This window comes from Ovis aries, chromosome 17 (assembly GCF_016772045.2).
Source record: "Ovis aries strain OAR_USU_Benz2616 breed Rambouillet chromosome 17, ARS-UI_Ramb_v3.0, whole genome shotgun sequence".
Classification (NCBI taxonomy): domain Eukaryota; kingdom Metazoa; phylum Chordata; class Mammalia; order Artiodactyla; family Bovidae; genus Ovis; species Ovis aries.
In genome coordinates, this window is record NC_056070.1 from 1,515,241 (window position 1) to 1,538,261 (window position 23,021).

Here is a 23,021-nt window from a genome sequence, read left to right on the forward strand (position 1 = left end):
TATTCAGGACTGATTTCCTCTCCTTGTAGTCCAAGGGACTCTCAAGAGTGGTCTTCAACACTACAGTTCAAAAGCTCAATTCTTTGGCACTCACCTTTTAGTCCAGCTCTCACATCCATACATGATTACTGAAAAAGCCATAGCCTTGACTAGATGTACCTTTGTTGGCAAAGTAATGTCATATTTTCCGAGGCCAAAAAAATTAAAGTCTGTCACTGTTTCCCCATCTATTTGGCATGAAGTGATGGGACCAGATGCTATGATCAGAGTTCTTGAAATACACATTTCTCAAGAGGCAAGTCAGGTGGTCTGGTATTCCCATCTCTTTAAGAATTTTCCACAGTTTGTGGTGATCCACAGTCAAAAGATTTGGCATGCTCAATAAAGCAAAAATAGATGTTTTTCTGGAACTCTCTTCCTTTTTCAATAATCCAACAGATGTTTACAATTTGATCTCTGGTTCCTCTGCTTTTTCTAAATACAGCTTGAACATCATGAAGTTCACAGTTCACATACTGTTGAAGTCTGGCTTGGAGAATTTTGAGCATTACTTTACTAGTGTGTGAGATGAGTGCAATTGTGCGGTAGTTTGAGCATTTTTTGGCATTGCTTTTCTTTGGCATTGGAATGAAAACTGACCTTTTCCAGTCCTGTGGCCACTGCTGAGTTTTTCATTACTGGCATATTGAGTGCACCACTTTAACAACATCATCTTTTAGGATTTGAAATAGCTCAGGTGGAATTCCATCACCTCCAGTAGCTTTGTTTGTAGTGATGCTTCCTAAGGCCCACTTGACTTCACATTCCAGGATGTTTGGCTCTAGGTGAGTGATCCCTCCATCGTGATCATCTGGGATTATCTGTGAAGATCTTTTTTGTATAGTTATTCTGTGTATTCTTGCAACCTCTTCCTAATATCTTCTGTGTCTGTTAGGTCCATACCATTTCTGTCCTTTATTGAGCCGATCTTTGCATGAAATGTTCCCTTAGTATCTCTGATTTTCTTGAAGAGATCTCTAGTCTTTCCTATTCTATTGTTTTCCTCTATTTCTTTGCCCTGATCACTAAGGAAGGCTTTCTTAACTCTCCTTGCTATTTGTCGGAACTCTGCATTCAATTGGGTATATCTTTCCTTTTCTTTTCACAGCTATTTATAAGTCCTCCTCTGACAGCCATTTTTCTTTTTTGCATTTCTTTCTCTTGAGGTTGGTCTTGATTCCTGTCTCCTGTACAATGTCATGAACCTCCATCCATAGTTCATCAGGCACTCTGATATTCAGAGTGCTCAAACAAACATCGTGCCCACCAGTACCCAGGGACCCCACAGAGACTGAGAGAGTACTGTGTTTGAGCATCTCCTGTGGAAGTACGGGTCAGCAGTAGAGTGTCACAGGGATAGGCTCTGGGTGCAGCAGACTTGGTTATGGCATAAGCTCTTCTGGAGGAGGTTGCCCTTAACCCCACCAAAGAGCTGCCAGAACTTACACAAGACTGGGAATTAGACTGTTGGGGGGCACAAACAGAGCCTAGTACACACCAGGACCCAGAAGAAGGAGCAATGACCCCACAAGAGACTGACCCAGACTTGCCTGGTTGTGTCCAGAGTCTCCAGTGGAGGCATGGGTTGGTGGTGGCCTGCTGCAGGGTTGAGGGCAGTCAGTGTAGCAGTACATTCATGGGATCTTTTGAAGGAGGTTGCCATTATCTTCATTATCTCCACCATAGTTTGGCCCCAGGTAAATAGTGGGGAGGGAACATAGCTCCTCCCATCAACAGAAAATTGAATTAAAGATTTAATGAACAGGGCCCTGCCCATCAGAACAAGACCCAGTTTTCCCCTCAGTCAGTCTCTCCCATCAGGAAGCTTCCATAAGCCTCTTATCCTTCTCCATCAGAGAGCAGACACACTGGAAACTACAATCACAGAAAACTAACCAATCTGATTACATGTACCACAGCCTTGTCTAACTCAATGAAATGATGAGCCATGCTGTGTAGGGCCACCCAAGGCGAATGTGTCATGGTGGAGATGTCTGACAAAATCTGGTCCACTGGAGAAGGGAATGGCAAACCACTTCAGTATTCTTGTCTTGAGAACCCCATGAACAGTATGAAAAAGCAAAAAAGATAGCACATTGAAAGATGAACTCCCCAGGTTTGTAGGTTCCCAATATGCTAATGGAGATCAGTGGAGAACTAACTCCAGAAAGAATGAAGAGATGGAGCCACGCAGAAACAATTCACAGTTGTTGATGTGACTGGTGATGGAAGTAAAGTCTGATGATGTACAGAGAAATATTTCACAGGAACCTGGAATGTTAGGTCCATGGATCAAGGCAAATTGGAAGTGGTCAAACAGGAGATGGCAAAAGTGAATCTCAACATTTTAGGAATCAGCAAAATAAAATGGAGAGGAATGAGTGAATTTAACTCAGGTGACCATTATATCTACTAGTATGGGCAAGAATCCTTTAGAAGAAATGGAGTAGCCCTCATAGTCAACAGGAGTCTGAAATGCAGTACTTGGATGCAATCTCAAAAACGACAGAATGATCTCTTTTCCTTTCTAAGGCAAACCATTCACATATCACGATAATCCAAGTCTGTACCCCGACCAGTAATGCTGAAGAAGCTGAAGTTGAATGGTTCTATGAAGACCTACAAGACCTTGTAGAACTAACACCCAGAATAGATGTTCTTTTCATTATAGGGAACTGGAATGTAAAAGTAAGACTTCAAGAAACACCTGGAGTAATGGGCAAATTTGGCCTTGGAATACAGAATGAAACAGGGCAAAGGCTAATAGAGTTTTCCCAAGAGAACTCACTAGTCATAGGAAACACCCTCTTCCAAAAACACAAGAGAAGACTCTACACATGGACATTACCAGATGGTCAATACCAAAATCAGATTGATCATATTCTTTACATCCAAAGGTGAAGAAGCTCTATACAGTCAGCAAAAACAAGACTAGGAGCTGACTGTGGCTCAGATCATGAACTCCTTATTGTCAAATTCAGACTTAAATTGAAGAAAGTAGGCAAAACCACTAGACCATTCAGGTATGACCTAAATCAAATCCTTTATGATTATACAGTGGAAGTGACAAATAGATTCATGGGATTCACTCTGATAGACAGCTACTGCTGCTGCTAAGTTGCTTCAGTCGTGTCCGACTCTGTGCAACCCCATAGATGGCAGCCCACCAGGTTCCACCGTCCTTGCAATTCTCCAGGCAAGAACACTGGACTGGGTTGTCATTTCCTTCTCCAATGCATGAAAGTGAAAAGTCAAAGTGAAGTCGCTCAGTCGTGTCCGACTCTTAGCGACCCCATGGACTGCAGCCTACCCGGCTCCTCCGTCCATGGGATTTTCCAGGCAAGAGTATGGAGTGGATTGCCATTTCCTTCTCCAATGAACTGTGGGGCCATGCTCAATAAATCTTTAGTCCAATTTTCTGTTGATTGGCAGGGCTGTGTTCCCTCTCTGTTGTTTGACCTGAGGCCAAACTCTGGTGGAGGTGATGAAGATAATGGTGACCTCCTTCAGCAGTGCATGAACTACTGCACTCAGTGTCACCCAATCCTGAAGCAAGCCACCTCCTACCGATGTTTCCACTAGAGACTCCAAGACGGTCATGGGCAAGTCTGGGTCAGTCTCCTGTGGGATCACTGCTCCTTTCTCCTCGGTCCTGGTGCACACAAGGTTCTGTTTGTGCCTTCTCAGAGTCTGTTTCCCCAGTCCTGTGTAAGTTCTGGTGGCTCTATGGTGGGTTAATGGTGACCTCCTTCAGGAGGGCTTATGCCATATCCAAGTCTACTGCACCCAGAGCCCCTGCTCCCGCAGCAGTCCACTGCTGACCTGTACCTCCTTAGGAGACACCCAAACACAGTTATGTCTCAGTCTCTGTGGTATCTCTGGGTCCTGGTATCAAGGGTGGTGTTAAGATATGGTTGAACCCTCTGAGCATCACTGGAGGGTATGGGATTTGATTCTAAATGAGATTTCTCCCCTCCTACCATGTTGCTTAGGCTTCTTCTTTGCCCTTGGATGTGGGATATCTCCTCAAAATCACTCCAGCACTGTGTAGCCACCACTCCAACACCATGCAGCTGCCACTTCAGCGCCTATTTTCTTGCTGGAGGGCTTCTCTGCCCTTGGGCATGGGGTATCTCCTCACAGTCACTCAAGCACTGCACATCTATATTTCTTTAGATACTCTTTATATCATAGGGATATTAGCCCTGTGTGTCTATTATAATCTGCAAACATTTCTGTGTATCATTTGTCATTTTATTTTGCTTATTTTTTGCCATGCACAGGTTTTAAGAAGTCTTCTAGGTAATCAAATTACACACTTTTTCTTTATTGCTTCTAGATTTGGGGTCTAGAAGTCAGGAAAATTCGACTCACTCTGAGATGATTGTGGAGCATAACCGTGCTTCCTCTGGGATTTGTGTGCCTTTTCCTTTCTCATTTATTGCTCTGATTGACTTGGAATTCATTCGGGTGTATTCTTTAAAGAATTTTGTCATTTTCCTCATGGTTATCTGTTTAGTTTAATAGTTTCACATGTCATATTTAGTAGGTCATCTTACATTTACTTCCATTAAAAATAGTTTCCTGAAATACTTTCTCTTTGTAATGCCCATCTGATAGGCTTTAATTTGCTTTTACTGTCTATTTTACTTACAGTTCTTTGTCACCTGTCCACTTTCTGTTTTCTTTTCATCCTATAATTTTTTTTTTTGGTCATATCAGCCTTTCCTCATCTTTTATTATTCTCCTATCTCAAGACTGCATCTTCTTGCATTGTCTGAAGTTGCCTAACAGTTGACTAAAATTTTTGATGTATAAAAGTTATTTTCATATGTATGTTTTTTATTTGAGTTTCATAACACAATTTCTTTTCCTTCTTTTGGCTGTTTCTCAGTACCATTTCATAGGTTCTAAGGAGTTTCACTGGTGATGGACAGGGAAGCCTGGCATGCAGTCCATGAGGTCACAAAGAATCAGACACCTCTGAACTGAACTGAAAGAGTTTTTATCTGTATTCTAAGGTTAATTTTATACAGCTTAAGTATTCTTCAGCAGTCAGAGATGTGAATTATGATTAGTTTTTATGACATCCAAAATCCCTCCTCAAATCTTTAACTGGAGAAGGGCCCTATGTGCATAGTTCTCGGTGTAGACATTAGTCATTGCTATGAATATATACAATCTGCTATGTTTTGCTGGTCTCATTATACTGCAGTATGTTCCTCTGACTGTTCAAACAAAGCTATATGTAAACCACTGGGACCCCCAGCATGCATTTCCAGGGTTCTTTCTATCTCCTGCGTGTGTGTGCTTAGATATGTCCAACTCTCTGTGACCCTTTGGATCATAACCCACCAGGCTACTCTCTCCATGGGATTTTTCAGCCAAGAATACTATGCTGCTGCTGCTGCTGCTGCTAAGTTGCTTCAGTCGTGTCTGACTCTGTGCGACCCCATAGACAGCAGCCCACCAGGCTCCCTCATCCCTGGGATTCTCTAGGCAAGAATACTGGAGTGGGTTGCCATTTCCTTCTCCAATGCATGAAAGTGAAAATTCAAAGTGAAGTCGCTCAGTCGTGTCCAACTCTTTGCGACCCCATGGACTGCAGCCTACCAGGCTCCTCTGTCCATGGGATTTTCCAGGCAAGATTACTGGAGTGGGTGCCATAGTGGGTTACTATTTCCTCCTTCAGGGGACCTTCCAGACCCAGGGATCAAACTGGCATCTCCTGTATCTCCTGCACTGCAGGCAGATTCTTTCCCTGCTGAGCAATCAAGGAAGCCTTATCTCCTACCTCACAGAAATTATCTCCCTACTAATACCATACTTCTCCAGAAGTAAAGTGTCCAAAATGGACTGTTCTGTTCAGAACCTTTACTGGAGTTGTTCACATTGTGCACAAGTGCAAAACTGAAGCAGAGAAGTGGAAATAAAATAGGTAGGTTATGAGACAATTTTCTAGCTGCCTCAGAATTTAGTTCTTACAGAGTAGAGAAACAGACATGGTATTCTGTGATGGAAGATGTGTCATATTTTCATGAATTAAAATGTAGGTGATCTAAGAGGTAAAATCTGGGAAATATTTTCTTAATTCAACTCTATTTACTGTATTATTGGGTTGGTCAAAAAGTTTGTTTGGGTTTTTCCAGTTGATGTTGAAAAACCTGAACGAACTTTTTGGCCAACCCATTAGATTATGAATCTAATTTTGAATGTTGCTCTAAATTCCTTTTTCCCTCTACTTTGCTTGACATTTATGGTACTAGTATTTCCAGCTATATACAACTGAAAATGAAAACCTCCTTTTTCGGAAAGATGTGTAAAAGCAATGTTCACTTTTTTCTCCTAAAATTGGCCAAGACTATATAGCCAAGCTATGACATGTTTCCCCAAGTGCAAAAATCAGGTGAGATGCTGTAAGAGCTTTTGCAGTTTTGATTGAAAGCAGTTAACTTAAGCCAATATGTCTGAGAAAATTCCTATTTGGAGCGAGTAGCAACACATTCATGTTAATTTGTACCAAGAGGATATTGGAAGGTTGAAAATTTGTACCAAGAGGATATTGGAAGGTCATGTTAATTTGTACCAAGAGGATATTGGAAGGTATAAGTTTCTACATAGACTCATTCAAACAATCGTTACTCAATTCTAGGTGTAATGTTGAAAAGAATTCATAGGCATTTTTAAATTTCATTATGCATAGCTTTCATTGTACATTTGAATTAATTATGACTTTATAATCTAATAAACATCCTCTTATTCTTAAACCTTTATTCAAATACTATGTTGTTTTGTTGTTGATGCTAATGTTATTACTTCTTTGTCTGAACCTTCAATGTGGAGAAAACATCAATGTAAATCAAATGATAAATAAATGTGCTTGGCCTCATTTGAGAGGCTATAAAACCATGTTTTCTGAAGATCAGATATTATGAAAAAGGCAGCTGGAAGATAGTAGAGTTTTGTGAAAGAGAGGACACAGTTAACTTCCAACTCTGATACTAGCTGCATGACTTAGCCTTAATTGTCCTCATTTGCAAAGCACTTTGAGTGTTGTCTTGACAATCATGGGAGAAAATTCATAGAAAATGATCAACACTTTACCAGAACATAGTAAGTACTCAACAAAGCACCTCTGTATAACTGAGAGATGGAGGTAGCTTAGAATTAGTATTATCTTAAAGAACAAACATCAGTCAAACCTTGCCTCTCATAAATTAACAATTTTCTGAAATAATTATAAAAAGTACTGTAGGTCTTTGTTCATACATTATCTATTTTGGAATAATTAGGCATTTAGTTCTAGAGATGAGGTGCAGAAGAAAGAAAAGAAAGAAGTAAGAGTCTGAAATAGCCTGAGAGGTAAATTATATTGGGGGAGAACAGTACCTAGCATAGTATGAATCACAGTTATGAAGTGACTCAGAAGACAATAAGTTGACTCTGTGAGATAACCAGACATATGGCACCCACAGTGTAACAGCTGCCAACTTATTGTCTGAATCATTTCAAGGTGACCAGGCTATATGATATCTAATGTGATTTGGGTGTTTTCAAATATTTTTCTTACCATGTAATTTATAGAGATTACTGTTATTATTCTGCAGTTAATTCTATCCCACAATATTTCATCAGTTCCTCATGCCACCAAAACTTTATCATCTCTACTGCAGACTGCCCATGAGACAAGCATCAGAGTGATTTGTCTAGAGTTCTAAATAGAAGTGATCTGTTGCTTTCTTCTAAAGTGTTTGGATCATTGGAACAGAGCCCAATAAACCAAGCCACAGAGGTTAGACTTTGAGGTCAAAATTTAGCATGTATTTACTAAACCTCAAGTTCTTTTGGCATTTAAGGATACAATAATATAATTAATAATATACAAAATGGTTGTAAGATATGTGAGTTCAAAATGGTCAGTTAATTGAAGATGCAAAGTTTTTATTAAAAGTAGACGTTTAATAAGGTTATAAAACATGATCATGAAATCTGAAGGCCAACTTTCATTATCTCAATGCTATTCATGTTAATTTCTGAGATATGGGATATTTAATGTTTGGGATATGGAAATTTAAATGGCAAATATCTGCCTGGCATGCTGCTATTCATGGGGTCACGGAGAGTCAGACACGACTGAGTGACTGAACTGAACTGAACTGATATATTAGTTTAAAATATGGAATTTTTAATGTTAATAATCAACACAACAATGTATTCATAAAACTTAGAATAACAGAATTTTAGAATTCATTTACAACACTGATTCCCAAAATACATCTCTTAGGACTTTAACAGATACAATGTTTCACTGTCAAATAAAATTCAGAAATACTGAGTTATGTGGTTTCTTTACTGTTGGATCTCTAAAAGTCTTCCAAATGCAAATTTCTTCACGAATTGCTGAATGTGACAGAATTACAATATTTATGTTTCTTGAACTTATATGATCATGAAACTCTTCACTATGGATCTTGAAGTGCTAGGAAATATACATTGAACTCTTTATTTTATGTGACAGAACTAAAATCCATGGTAATTATGTGGCTAGGTAATGGCAGAGACAGTATTAGAAATAGTAGATTTCTTGTCCAGTGACTTTTTCTTTTTTAAAAAAAAAAACTAATATTTTATATAATAGAATGACAAACAAGTTTTCTTCTAATTTTGTCACCACACTTTTCTAACTCACCAATTATTAGTGGCATAGGTAGAAGATTATTAACTCTTATGTTACTTGGAGTAAAGTCTTCCCTACCCCCAACACATACAAGAGCAAAATATAACTTGATTTCATTTATTTAGCATTAATTAGCTTATCCTAAGGAAGGAAAATGGGATTTCTCTGATGATCCAAAATTTCAGAACACAACTCATTGCATCACATTTTATTTTTAAACATACTTGAAATTGCTGCTGAAAAGTCCAGAATGCCCATTGACATGGAAATAGATTACACATGACAGTGCACATGACCATCTGCCCAGGCAAAGTTGCCCTTTTTGTTGAGTTGAGTGGAAAGGTTAATTTCAACTTAGCTCTGTGTGTGGTTGGGCAGTTCCCAAGTGAAAACCAAAACACATTTTTAAAATGTTTATTTAAAAAGAAAGAGTACTCAGTGTGTGAGTGTGTGTGTGTGTGTGGCCAGTGTGTGCTGAAGTAAGTTCCCATAAGAGTGAATTCTCCACATGGATAGGCTCAGGTGGCTGGGAGATAAGTGGGACTCCCTCTTAGGTTTATAGAGGGATCCTTAATAAGAAATAATTCATTGTTTACACACTAGGGAAAGTTAACAAAGGAATAGTGAACAGTTTGCAATGAAAAACAATGAGACATTTCATCTGCTATGGAAGTTAATCTAAACTGAAATCCAACTGAGATAACTGAGAATAGTCAGTCTATATACTTGAGTGTTTCATCTCTAAGGTAAATTAACAAGATAATCTTAAAGAGAGATGTCAGATAGAACAGTGTAACAATTTCAACTATATATAAAGAAAACCAATCTGGATACTGACAGCATCAGAAATTAGTATGTCCTTAAATAGTTTATTTTTGTCAGTGGAAACACAGGCCATGGCATTAAATGTCTACAGAAAATTCGTATGGCATTTGCTAGCCTGCTAGTAAAAAACATCATTTAAAACCAAAGCTAAACTTCTAACAGTTTTTAGAAAGAAATGAGAATTTCACAGTCTGGTTGTAGATATAGAACATGGAATTATGGCATCTGTTCAAGTAACAATATTCACTATTTGTTTATTTTTAGTTTAAGAAAAAGCATACAATGCATATGTCTCTGGGCACATGTTCAATAATAAAAATGTTTTGCAATGAATTAGGAAAGATATGAGCTTTGCATGACTTGATGTGAAAACTTGATTAAGATAAACACTTTTCAATGCACCCTAAGTACATAATTCACATACTATAAAGGAAAACAAAAAATACATTGTTCTAAGAATGCCTAACTTCCATGTCAAAAGAGTGAAAGAAACCTTTTTCTAAAGAATGTTTGATTTTTCAGCTTACAAACAGATCAGACAACACAAATTTTTACTAAATGTTCACAATTCTGGGTGCTGATTGACAGTCAGTACAGCTAGTCAGTAGTACAAGGATATAAAGAATAGTAACAGCAAAGACATAGACAAAGTAAAATGAGATGTTGTTTTTTACATACAGCCTTATAGTTTCCATCACATCATTCTAAATGCAAAGTAATTGCAATTACCTGTTACAAGAGATATGCAACTATAACTTTTATTGATTTGAGAAAGACTAAAGAGATATACGAAAGGAAGAGGAAGATCTGAGGGCTTGGTGCTGTGCAAAATACCCTAGATTAGTGGTTTCAATGGCTGGTCTGGTAAGATTTCAAGAATATTTTATGACCTCCATTATCTTGTACCTTGTGTGGAGTACATCTTGATATTGTATAAGTCAACTGTAAAACTTCGAACAGGTGTAGAGAATGTTTATTTTTTAATGTAGCTGAAGAAAGTAAAGAAAAACAGTGAAATAATATAGTGTTTAAAGGAGACGTCAGGATTTTCAGATATATTACAAATACAGAGTAGCACCTTTATGTATCTTTCTCTAGAAAATCAAGTTAATACAGGATGGTATTACTGTGACTATCAAATGAAATAGTACAAGAATATGCCTAAATATAGTTATATAACATAATATAGCATAAATAATAATATACAATATACATAATTCATATATGTATATATTGTAAACTCTGTATATATATGTACTATTTTGTGTATAATAGTATAACATTTATATATACAATATATGTATAACATATATATCATATATAATGTGTTTATATTTTATGTACACTGTATAGTATCTCTGTGTAATATGTATAACTTATTCAAGCTGACAGTGAATTAACGCATATTTTTACTTTACATTAATTTTTTAGTGCTTAAGCAAATATTAAAATAAATTATCAACATGGGTTCATTACATTGTTTCATCTGCAGAGCAGACTTATTAAATAAAACCTAAAATCAAATAAAAAAGGCCTATGGAATTCTCTGAGTGTGCGTGCTAAGTCGCTTCAGTCGTGTCCGACTCTTTGCGACCCCATGGACTGTAGCCCACAAGGCTCCTTTGTCCATGGGATTCTCCATGCAAGAATACTGAAGTAGGTAGTCATTTCTTTCTCCAGGGGTTCTTTCCAACTCAGGGATGGAACCCAGGTCTCTCGCATTGCAGGCAGATTCTCTACCAGCTGAGCCACCTGGGATGCCCTGGTATTATCTACTGGATCTTAGTATATTCAATAAAGTTTTCATTATTTTCATTCTTTCATTTAACAATATTTTAAGTACCTACTTTTTGCCAAGTTTGTGTTGGTTACACCCTATTTCAGGGAAATTAAATGCAGTATACAAAAAGGTGATTTTGTAAATATTGAAGCCCTGTTTTAAGTCGCCAATGAAAAGGGGTACTACACAAAGTTAGAAGAGGATTATATTACTAGATTTCTTAGTTTTCTTTTACTAATGATAATTCAGCCTTCCAAAATGATTTTTTAAATAATAAGGAAACACCTCATGTTAGACACCATTAGAAACAACTAAAACATTGTAGATCTTGAGTTTTACAAATGGTTTAAAATACTATTTGTTTAACAAAGGTGACATTCTTTTAGAGAATGAAAAAATACACAAATAAACATTATGAAATGGGTTATCCAACTGCTTGAACATCACACAATTCTTAGTTAGAAAAAACTTTATTGAGTTAATTGTAAATGAGTCAGAAACATATGGATTAGATTTTCTTTGAACTGTATATGGGTCTAAAATTTAAATAGAAAAAGTCCTTGACAAATGCATTTTAGATGTTACTTTACTAGAAATGGTTGAATAATGTTTAAAGATGTTTAATAAAATCAAAACACAGCTGGGTTCCTCTATCATTAGTAATTAGATAATTACTGGGCATGAGATGAAACCATATCCTTAGCAAGCATTCACCAAATACCCAATGAAAATACAAATACTCAGATAATAGCTAGATTAATAAAATTTTAGTGAAAACTGCATTACTTTCATGTTTAAAGTAACATGAAATCAAACTAATTTCAAAATATTTGGGAAACTTAGTTAAGGTATTATATTTTATTTTTATGCAATAATGTATTCAAATTGACCCAATGTTTATAAAACTTATAACAATTAAACTTTATTAAGTTCTATTAATTTTAGTGAAAACTTTGAGAAAATGAAGCCACTATGGCCTCTCTTCCATGAAATCCTGTTCATACTTCAAAACAAACATTTCAGTTTCTGGGGAAAAGATTCTCTGTTATTGATATGCTGGACACTAGTTTTGTTTGAAACATATCCACTTTTCTAAAAGTTTTCATGTTATTATCCTGAATTATTCCTAAATTAGTATTATAAAGTCACAGAAAACAAGATTTTGGCTAGGATTACTTACCTTTCATTAAGTATCCAAATACCCAGTGGACATAAATTCCCTTACTTTTGTATCCTTCACATACTTAAGCACAGAGAAATTGCTTAGATTATATAATTGCTTAGACAACACTTTCCAGTAGAAATATAATGTGAGAAGCAATGTAATTTAAAAGTTCCTACTATTAGCATTTAAAATAGCATTCAAAATCAGATGAAATTAGGGTTTACAAGATGGCAAATATGAAAACTCAGAGATCACTTTTAACCAGCATACCAAAATCACAACTATTTACAGTGTAATTATCTATGAGAACAAACTGAATATTGGGAGAAAACATTTTCACAACTAAAGATTTTGCTCCGTGGATTACCACAAATTGTGGAAAATTCTTAAAGAGGTGGGAATACCAGACCACCTGACCTGCCTCTTGAGAAATCTGTATGCAGGTCAGAAAGCAACAGTTAGAACTAGACATGGAACAACAGACAGGTTCCAAATAGGGAAAAGAATATGACAAGGCTGCATATTGTCACCCTACTTGTTTAACTTCTATGAAGAGTACATCATAAGAAATGCTAGGTTGGATGAAGCACAAGCTGGAATTAAGATTGCCAGGTGAAATATCAATAACCTCAGATAAGCAGATGACACCACCATTGTGGCAGAAAGTGAAGAACTAAAGAGCCTCTTGATGAAAGTGAAAGAAGAAAGTGAAAAAGTTGGTTTAAAGCTCAAAATTCAGAAAACTAAGATCATGGCATCTGGTCCCATCACTTCATGGCAAATAGATGGGAAATAGTGACAGACTTTATTTTTGGGGCTCCAAAATCACTGCAGATGGTGACTGCCACCATGAAATAATTTACTATTATATTTCTATTTTACTAAACAAAAAAATGCTTACTCCTTGAAAGAAAAGTTATGAACAACCTAGGCAACATATTAAAATGCAGAGACATTACTTTGCCAACAAAGGTCCATCTAGTCAAGGCTATGGTTTTTCCAGTAGTCATGCATGGGTATGAGAGTAGGACTACAAGATAGTTGAGTGCTGAAGAATTGATGCTTTTGAACTGTGGTGTTGGAGATGACTCTAGAGAGTCTTGAGAGTCCCTTGGACTTCAAGTCCATCCTAAAGGAAATCAGTCCTGAATATTCATTGGAAGGACCGATGTTGAAGCTGAATCTCTAATACTTTTGCCACCTGATGGGAAGAGCTAACTCATTTGAAAACACCCTGATGCTGGGAAAGATTGAAAGCAGGAAGAGAAGGGGACAACAGAAGATGAGATGGTTGGATGACGTCACCGACTGAATGGACGTGAGTTTGAATAAACTCTGTGAGTTGGTAATGGACAGGGAGTCTTGGAGTGCTACAGCCCATGGGGTAGCAAACAGTGAGTGACTGAGCATCTGAACTGAACTGAAATGAGCATTGCTCCACCTATCAGAACAAGACCCAGTTTCCCCTCTGTCAGTCTCTTCAATATGGAAGCTTCCATAAACCTCTTATCTTTCTCCACCAGAGGGTAGACAGACTGAAAATCACAATCACAGAAAACTAACTTAAATACAGTCTTGTCTAACTCAATGAAACTATGAGCCATGCCTTGTAGGGCCACACAAGACAGATGGGTCATGGTGGAGACTTCTGACAAAATGTGGCCCAAGTGGAGAAGGGAATGGCAAACCACGTCAGTATTCTTGCCTTGAGAACCCCATGAACAGTATAAAAAGGCAAAAATATAGGACACTGAAGTATGAAATCCCCAAGTCGATAGGAGATCTCCAGTATGCTATGGAGATCAGTGCAAAACTAACTTCAGAAAGAATTCAGAACAGAGCCAAAGAAAAAACAAAACCCAACTGTGGACGTGACTGGTGATGGAAGTAAAGTGCGATGCTGTAAAGAGAAATATTGCACAGGAACCTGGAATATTAGGTCCATGAATCAAGGCAAATTGGAAGTGGTCAAACAGGAGATAGCAAGAATGATTGTTGACATTTTAGGAATCAGCGAAATAAAATGGACAGCAATGGGTGAATTTAACTCAGATGACCATTATATCTACTACTGTAAGCAAGAATCCCTTAGAAGAAATGGAGTAGCCATCATAGTAAACAAAAGAGTCTAAAATGCAGTATTTGGATACAATCTCAAAAACGACAAAATGAACTCTGTTCCTTTCCAAGGCAAATCATTCAATATCATGGTAATCCAAGTCTATATTCTAACCAATTATGCTGACAAAGCTGAAGTTGAATGGTTCTATGAAGACGTAGAAGAACTTCTAGAACTAACACCCAGAATAGATGCTATTTTCATTATAGGAGAATGGAATGCAAAAATAGGACGTCAAGAAATACCTGGAGTAACAGGCAAATTTGGCCTTGGAATACAGAAAGAAGCAGGAAAAAGACTAATAGAGTTTTGTCAAGAGAATCTACTGGTCATAGGAAACACCCTCTTCCAACAACAGAAGAGAAGGCGCTACACATAGACATCACCAGATGGTCAATACCAAAATCAGTTGCTTATATTCTTTGCAGGCAAAGATGGAGAAGTTCTACACAGTCAGCAAAAACAAGACCAGGAGCTGACTATGGCTCAGATCATGAACTCCTTATTACCAAATTCAGACTTCAGTTGAAGAAAGTAGGGAAAAACACTAGACCATTCAGGTATGACCTAAATCAAATCCTTTACGACTATACAGTGGAAGTGACAAATAGATTCACGGGGTTAGATCTGATAGACAGAGTGCCTGAAGATCTATGGACAGAGGTTCGTGAAATTGTACATGATGGAATGATCAAGACTACGCCAAAGGAAAAGAAATGCAAAAAGGCAAAATGATTGTCTGAGGAGGCCTAACAAACGGCTATGAAAAGAAGAGAAGCAAAAGGCAAAGGAGAAAAGGAAAGATGTACCCATTTGAATGCAGAGTTCCAACGAGTAGCAAGGAGAGTTAAGAAAGCATCCTTCAGTGATCAATGCAAAGAAATCGAAGAAAACAATAGAATGGGAAAGACTGGAGATCTCTTCAAGAAAATTAAAGATACCAAGGGAAATTTTCATGCAAAAATGACCTCAATAAAGGACAGAAATGGTGTGAACCTAACAGAAGCAGAAGGTATTAAGAAGAATTGGCAAAAATACACACAAGAACTATATAAAAAAAGATCTTCAAGAACCAGATAATCACAATGGTGTGATCTCTCATCTAGAGCCAGACATCCTGCTATGTGAAGTCAAGTGGGCCTTAGAAAGCATCACTACAAACAAAGCTAGTGGAGTTGATGGAATTCGACCTGAGCTATTTCAAATCCTAAGAGATGATGCTGTGAAAATGTTTCACTCAATATGCCAGCGAATTTGGAAAACTCAGCAGTGTCCACAGGACTGGAAAAGGTCAGTTTTCATTCTAATCCCAAAGAAAGGTAATGCCAAACAATGTTGAAACTACCGCACAATTGCACACATCTCACATGCTAGCAAAGTAATGCTCAAAATTCTGCAAGCCAGGCTTCAACAGAATGTTAACTATGAACTTCCAGATGTTCAAGCTGGATTTAGAAAAAGCAGAGGATTCAGACATCGAATTGCCAACATCTGTTGGATCATAAAAAACAAGAGAGTTTCAGAAAAACATCAATTTCTGCTTTATTGACTATATCAATGGCTTTGACTGGGTGGATCACAACAGACTGTGGTAAAATTCTTAAAGAGATGGGAATATCAGACCACCTTCAGTTCAGTTCAGTTCAGTTCAGTCGCTCAGTCATGTCTGACTGTTTGCAACCCCATGAATTGCAGCACACCAGGCCTCCCTGTCCATCACCAACTCCCAGAGTTCACTCAAACTCACTTCCATCGAGTTAGTGATGCCATCCAGCCATCTCATCTTCTGTCGTCCCCTTTTCCTCCTGCCCCCAATCCCTCCCAGCATCAGAGTCTTTTCCAATGAGTCAACTCTTCTCATGAGATGGCCAAAGTATTGGAGTTTCAGCTTTAGCATGATTCCTTCCAAAGAAATCCCAGGGCTGATCTTATTCAGAATGGACTGGTTGGACCTCCTTGCAGTCCAAGGGACTCTCAAGAGTCTTCTCCAACACCACAGTTTAAAAGCATCAATTCTTTGGCGCTCAGCCTTCTTCACAGTCCAACTCTCACATCCATACATGACCACTGGAAAAACCATAGCCTTGACTAGACAGACCTTAGTCAGCAAAATAATGTCTCTGCTTTTGAATATGCTATCTAGGTTGGTCAAAACGTTCCTTCCAAAGAGTAAGCATCTTTTAATTTCATGGCTGCAGTCACCATCTGCAGTGATTTGGGAGCCCCCCCCCCCCAAAAAAAAAATAAAATCTGACACTGTTTTCACTGTTTCCCCATCGATTTCCCATGAAGTGATGGGACCGGATGCCATGATCTTCGTTTTCTGAATGTTGAGCTTTAAGCCAATTTTTTCACTCTCCACTTTCACTCGCATCAAGAGGCTGTTTAGTTCCTCTTCACTTTCTGCCATAAGGGTGGTGTCATCTGCATATCTGAGGTTATTGATATTTCTCCTGGGAATCTTAATTCCAGCTTTTGTTTCTTTCAGTCCAGCGTTTCTCATGATGTACTCTGCATGTAAGTTAAATAAGCATGGTGACAATATGCAGCCTTGACATACTCCTTTTCCTATTTGGAACCAGTCTGTTGTTCCATGTCCAGTTCTAACTGTTGCTTCCTGACCTGCATACAGATTTCTCAAGAAGCAGGTCAGGTGGTCTGGTATTCCCATCTCTTTCAGAATTTTTCAGTTTCTTGTGATCCACACAGTCAGAGGCTTTGGTATAGTCAATAAAGCAGAAATAGATGGTTTTCTGGAACTCTCCTGCTTTTTCCATGATCCAGCAGATGTTGGCAATTTGATCTCTGGTTCCTCTGCCTTTTCTAAAACCAGCTTGAACATCTGGAAGTTCACAGTTCACATATTGCTGAAGCCTGGCTTGGAGAATTTTGAGCATTACTTTACTAGCATGTGAGATGAGTGCAATTGTGTGCTAGTTTGAGTATTCTTTGGCATTTTCTTTCTTTGGAATTGGAATGAAAACTAACCATTTCCAGTCCTGTGGAGTTTTTTCCAGTCCTGCTGAGTTTTCCAAATTTGCTGGCATATTGAGGGCAGCACTTTCACAGCATCATCTTTCAGGATTTGAAATAGCTCAACTGGAATTCCATCACCTCCAATAGCTTTATTTGTAGTGATGCTTTCTAAGGCCTACTTGACTTCACATTCCAGGATGTCTGGCTCTAGAGGAGTGATCACAACATCGTGATTATCTGGGTCGTGAAGTTCTTTTTTGTACAGTTCTTCCGTGTATTCTTGGCAGCTCTTCTTAATATCTTCTGCTTCTCTTAGGTCCATACCATTTCTATCCTTTATTGAGCCCATCTTTCCATGAAATGTTCCCTTGGTATCTCTAATTTTCTTGAAGAGATCTCTAGTCTTTCCCATTCTGTTGTTTTCCTCTATTTCTTTGCATTGATTGCTGAAGAAGGCTTTTTTATCTTTTCTTGCTATTCTCTGGAACTCTGCATTCAGATGCTTATATCTTTCCTTTTCTCCTTTACTTTTCCCTTCTCTTCTTTTCACACCTATATGTAAGGCCTCCCCAGACAGCCATTTTGCTTTTTTGCATTTCTTTTCCATGTGGATGGTCTTGATCCCTGTCTCCTGTACAACGTCATGAACCTCATTCCATAGATCATCAGGCAATCTATCTATCAGATTTAGACCCATAAATCTGTTTCTCACTTCCATTGTATAATCATAAGGGATTTGATTTAGGTCATACCTGAATGGTCTAGGGGTTTTCCCTATTTTCTTCAATTTAAGTCTGAATTTGGTAATAAGGAGTTCATGATCTGAGCCACAGTCAGCTCCTAGTCTTGTTTTTGTTGAATGTATAGAGCTTCTCTATTTGGCTGCAAAGAATATAATCAATCTGATTTCGGTGTTGACCATCTGGTGATGTCCATGTGTAGAGTCTTCTCTTGTGTTGTTGGAAGAGGGTGTTTGCTATGACCAGTGCATTTTCTTGGCAAAACTCTATTAGTCTTTGCCCTGCTTCATTGTGCATTCCAAGGCCTAATTTGCCTGTTACTCCAGGTGTTTTCTGACTTCCTACTTTTGCATTCCAGTCTCGTAGAATGAAAAGTACATCTTTTTTGGGTGTTAGTTCTAAAAGGTCTTGTAGGTCTTCTTAGAACCGTTCAACTTCAGTTTCTTCAGTGTTACTGGTTGGGGCATAGATGTGGATTACTGTGATATAGAATTGTTTGCCTTGGAGACAAACAGAGATCATTCTGTCGTTTTTGAGACTGCATCCAAGTACTGCATTCGGACTCTTTTGTTGACCATGATGGCTACTCCATTTCTTCTGAGGGATTCCTGCCCGCAGTAGTATATATAATGGTCGTCTGAGTTAAATTCACTCATACCAGTCCATTTTCATTTGCTGATTCCTGGAATGTTGACCTTCACTCTTTCCATCTCTTATTTGACCACTTCCAATTTGCCTTGATTCATGGACCTGACATTCCAGGTTCCTATGCAATATTGCTCTTTACAGCATCAGGCCTTTCTTCTATCACCAGTCACATCCACAGCTGGATATTGTTTTTGTTTTGGCTCCATCCCTTTCTTCTTTCTGGAGTTATTTCTCCACTGATCTCCAGTAGCATATTGGGCACCTACTGGCCTGGGGAGTTCCTCATTCAGTATCCTATCATTTTGCCTTTTCATACTGTTCATGGGGTTCTCAAGGCAGGAATACTGAAGTGGTTTGCCATTCCCTTCTCCAGTGGACCATATTCTGTCAGACCTCTCCACCATGACCCACCCATCTTGGGTTGCCCCGCGGGAGTGGCTTAGTTTCATTGAATTACACAAGGTTGTGGTCCTAGTGTGATTGGATTGACTAGTTTTCTGTGAGTATGGTTTCAGTGTGTCTGCCCTCTGATGCCCTCTTGCAACACCTACCATCTTACTTGCGTCTCTCTTACCTTGGGCATGGGGCTGCTCCAGCAAAGTGCAGCTGCTGCTCCTTACCTTGGATGAGGGATATCTCCTCTCTACCGCCTCCCTTCCTGACCTTCAACGTGGGATAGCTCCTCTAGGCTCTCCTGTGCCCCAGCAGCCACCACTCCTGGGATGTCGGGTTACTCCTCAGAGCTGCCGCCTCTGGCCTCAGACACTGGGTAGCTCCTCTCGGCCATTCCTGTGTTGTCCCAGCCTGGCATTCTCAGCTGCTGCCCCTGACCTCAGACGTGGTGTAATTCCTCTTGGCCGCCACCCTTTGGGGAAGGGGTCCTCTGGGCTTTTATCCCTGACCTCAGACGTGGGGTAGCTCCTCTCAGCTGTGCTTACCTCACCTTACCTTCCTGAAATCTGTATGCAGGTCAAGAAACAACAGAACTGGACATGGAACAAAAGACTGGTTCCAAATAGGAAAAGGAGTACGTCAAGGCTGTATATTGTCACCCTGCTTATTTAACTTATATGCAGAGTACATCACTAGAAACTCTGGACTGGAAGAAACACAAGCTGGAATCAAGATTTCAGGGAGAAATATCAATAACCTCAGATATGCAGAGATACCACCCTTATGGCAGAAAGTGAAGAGGAGCTAAAAAGCCTCTTGATGAAAGTGAAAGAAGAAAATGAAAAAGTTGGCTTAAAAGTCAACATTCAGAAAACTAAGATCATGGCATCTGGTCCCATCACTTCATGGTGAATAGATGGGGAAACAGACAGACTTTAATTTTTTGGGCTCCAAAATCACTGCAGATGGTGATTGCAGCCATGAAATTAAAAGATGCTTGCTCCTTGGAAGAAAAGTTATCACCTACCTAGACAGGCTATTAAAAAGCAGAGACATTTCTTTGACAACAAAGGTCTGCCTAGTTAAGGCTATGGGTTTTCCAGTAGTCATTAATGGATGTGAGAGTTGGACTATAAAGAAAGCTGAACACTGAAGAATTGACACTTTTGAGCTTTGATGTTGGAGACAACTCTTGAGAGTCCCTTGGACTGCAGGGAGATGCAACCAGTCCATCCTTAAGGAAATCAGTCTTGAATATTCATTGAAAAGACTAATGGTGAAGCTCAGTCTCCAATACTTTGGCCAGCTGATGGGAAGAGCTGACTCATTTGAAAACACCCTGATGTTAGGAAAGGTTGAAGCCAAGAAGAAAAAGGGACAACAGAGGATTAGATGGTTGAATGGCATTACTGACTGAATGGACTTGAGCTTGAGTAAACTCCAGGAGTTTACTGGCAGGCCTGCATGTAACAGGCCTGCGATGGACAGGCAGGCCTGGCATGCTGCATTCCATGGGATCCCAAAGAGTCAGACACAACTGAGTGAACTAAGTTGAAATGAAAAAGTTACTTATTATTGTAAATTTTGGTGAAGGAATTCTATTACCTTTCAGGTTTGACTCTAAATTAAGTGTTATGAATGCACACTATGGGGCACTATGCAGCTCTTAACATGAGTGAAGACTATCTCTGTACATTGCTCTGGCATGAAGTCCAGAAAATATGGTTATACGAAGAGAGGTTATAAGTGGTAATAAGGGAGAGAGGAAAAGCAAGATGGTGAAAGTGAATGCAGTGTGTTAACATTTATCTAAATAAAAACATATACTTTTGCTTTCCTGAAAGAAAAAACAGTTAGCAAATAAATTATTTTTGTATAAATGTTATCATTTTGATGGAGAAAAGTGATACAACTTTAGACTTCCTTGAATATGCTTGTTGTCTATATTTGACTACAGAAACAAATATTTTTCATAAGTATACAATAAAACAAAAAATTTAACTTTGAAAATTAAAAGTAAAATAAAAATATGGCTTAAAATTGTACTTATGTAGTACTTTATTTGTACTTTAGTATTTTATTTGTACTTTATTTAGTAGTATTTTCACACAAAGATTAAATCATTCCAAGTGATCTTAAAACATAGTACTGTTGGTTCTCTCTCTAGTATGATATTTACATATATATATAATGTATATAATATTATATATATGTATATAATATATATATCTATAGAACAAAAAATGTACAAAATATTTTCGATAATTTGGTGATTACATTTTTCCAGGTATTATTGGTATTGGTGTTCTAATAGTGTTGTATTTACATTGTAAATTGAATCAAATGAATCATGCTTGTGTCTTTGAAATAAATCAAGATTTGGGGCTTGGTTAAAGCTAATCTCATGTGAGCATGTGCTAAGTTACTTTAGTCGTGCCTGATTCTCTGTCACCAGACTGGCAGGACTGTAGCCTGCCAGTCTTCTCTGTCCATGGGATTCTCCAGGCAAGACTACTGAAATAGGTCTTCATACCCTCCTCCAGAGGATTTTCCTGACCCAGGGATCAAACCTGCATCTCTTAAGTCTCCTGCATTGGCAGATGGGTTCTTTAACACCAGTGCTATCCTTAGAAGACCTAAACTAATCACACATCACATTAATAACATTATGTTGTACCTGGTTTAAACTGAATTGAGTTGGAAGTATCAGTACAAACTCGTGATACATTTTTGTCTCACACAGAAAACCTAGAAACAATGACTAGACAACTATTTATGAGCAAAACTAGCAGCCATATTTTGGTTTGCAACTATTTTTCTTGAAAAAGAGCTAAGCCACTTAAGAAGAGACTTATTCCAAGTGCTGGGCAGAAGCAAGAAGAAGAAAGGAAGCTATCAACTACTACTAATATCATATCAAAAAGATACAAGAGTTGATTTGAATAAGCTGATTGAAACAAACTGATTGAACATATTCCATAATAATGCTAAAAAAATAAAATCTCCTTGGTATTGAGGGATGCTAAGGAAACAATTAATTATAGTAAAAATTGTGGACTTTTCTATGCAAGCAATACCTTAGTTTAGCAAAATAGTTGATTTGTGGATGTATTTTTCATCCTAGGTATATCCCAGCTCCCAAAGAAGGAATAATAGAAGAAGCATAGTATGTTTCAGAAAGGGAAGAGGAGCTTAATAGACTCTTTGATGAGGGTGAAGCAGGAGAGTGAAAAAGCTGGTTTAAAACTCAGTATTCAAAAAACTAACATCATGACATCTGGTCCTATCACTCATAGCAAACAGATGGAGAAAAAGTAAAAACGGGCAAATTTTCTTCAGCTCCAAAATCACTGAAGATGGTGACTGCAGCCATGAAATTAAAACATGTTTGCTCCTTGGAAGGAAAGCTGTGACAAATATAGACAGGACAGCATATTAAAAAGCAGAGATATCACTTTGCCAACAAAGGTCCATGGAGGCAAATCTATGGTTTTCCCAGTGATCATGCACAGATATCAGAGTTGCATCATAAAGAAGGCTGCGTATTGAATAATCGATGCTTTCAAGTTGCAGTGCTAGAGAAGACCCTTGAGAGTCCCTTGGACTACTAGAAGATCAAACCTATCAATACCAAAGGAAATCAACCCTGAATATTCATT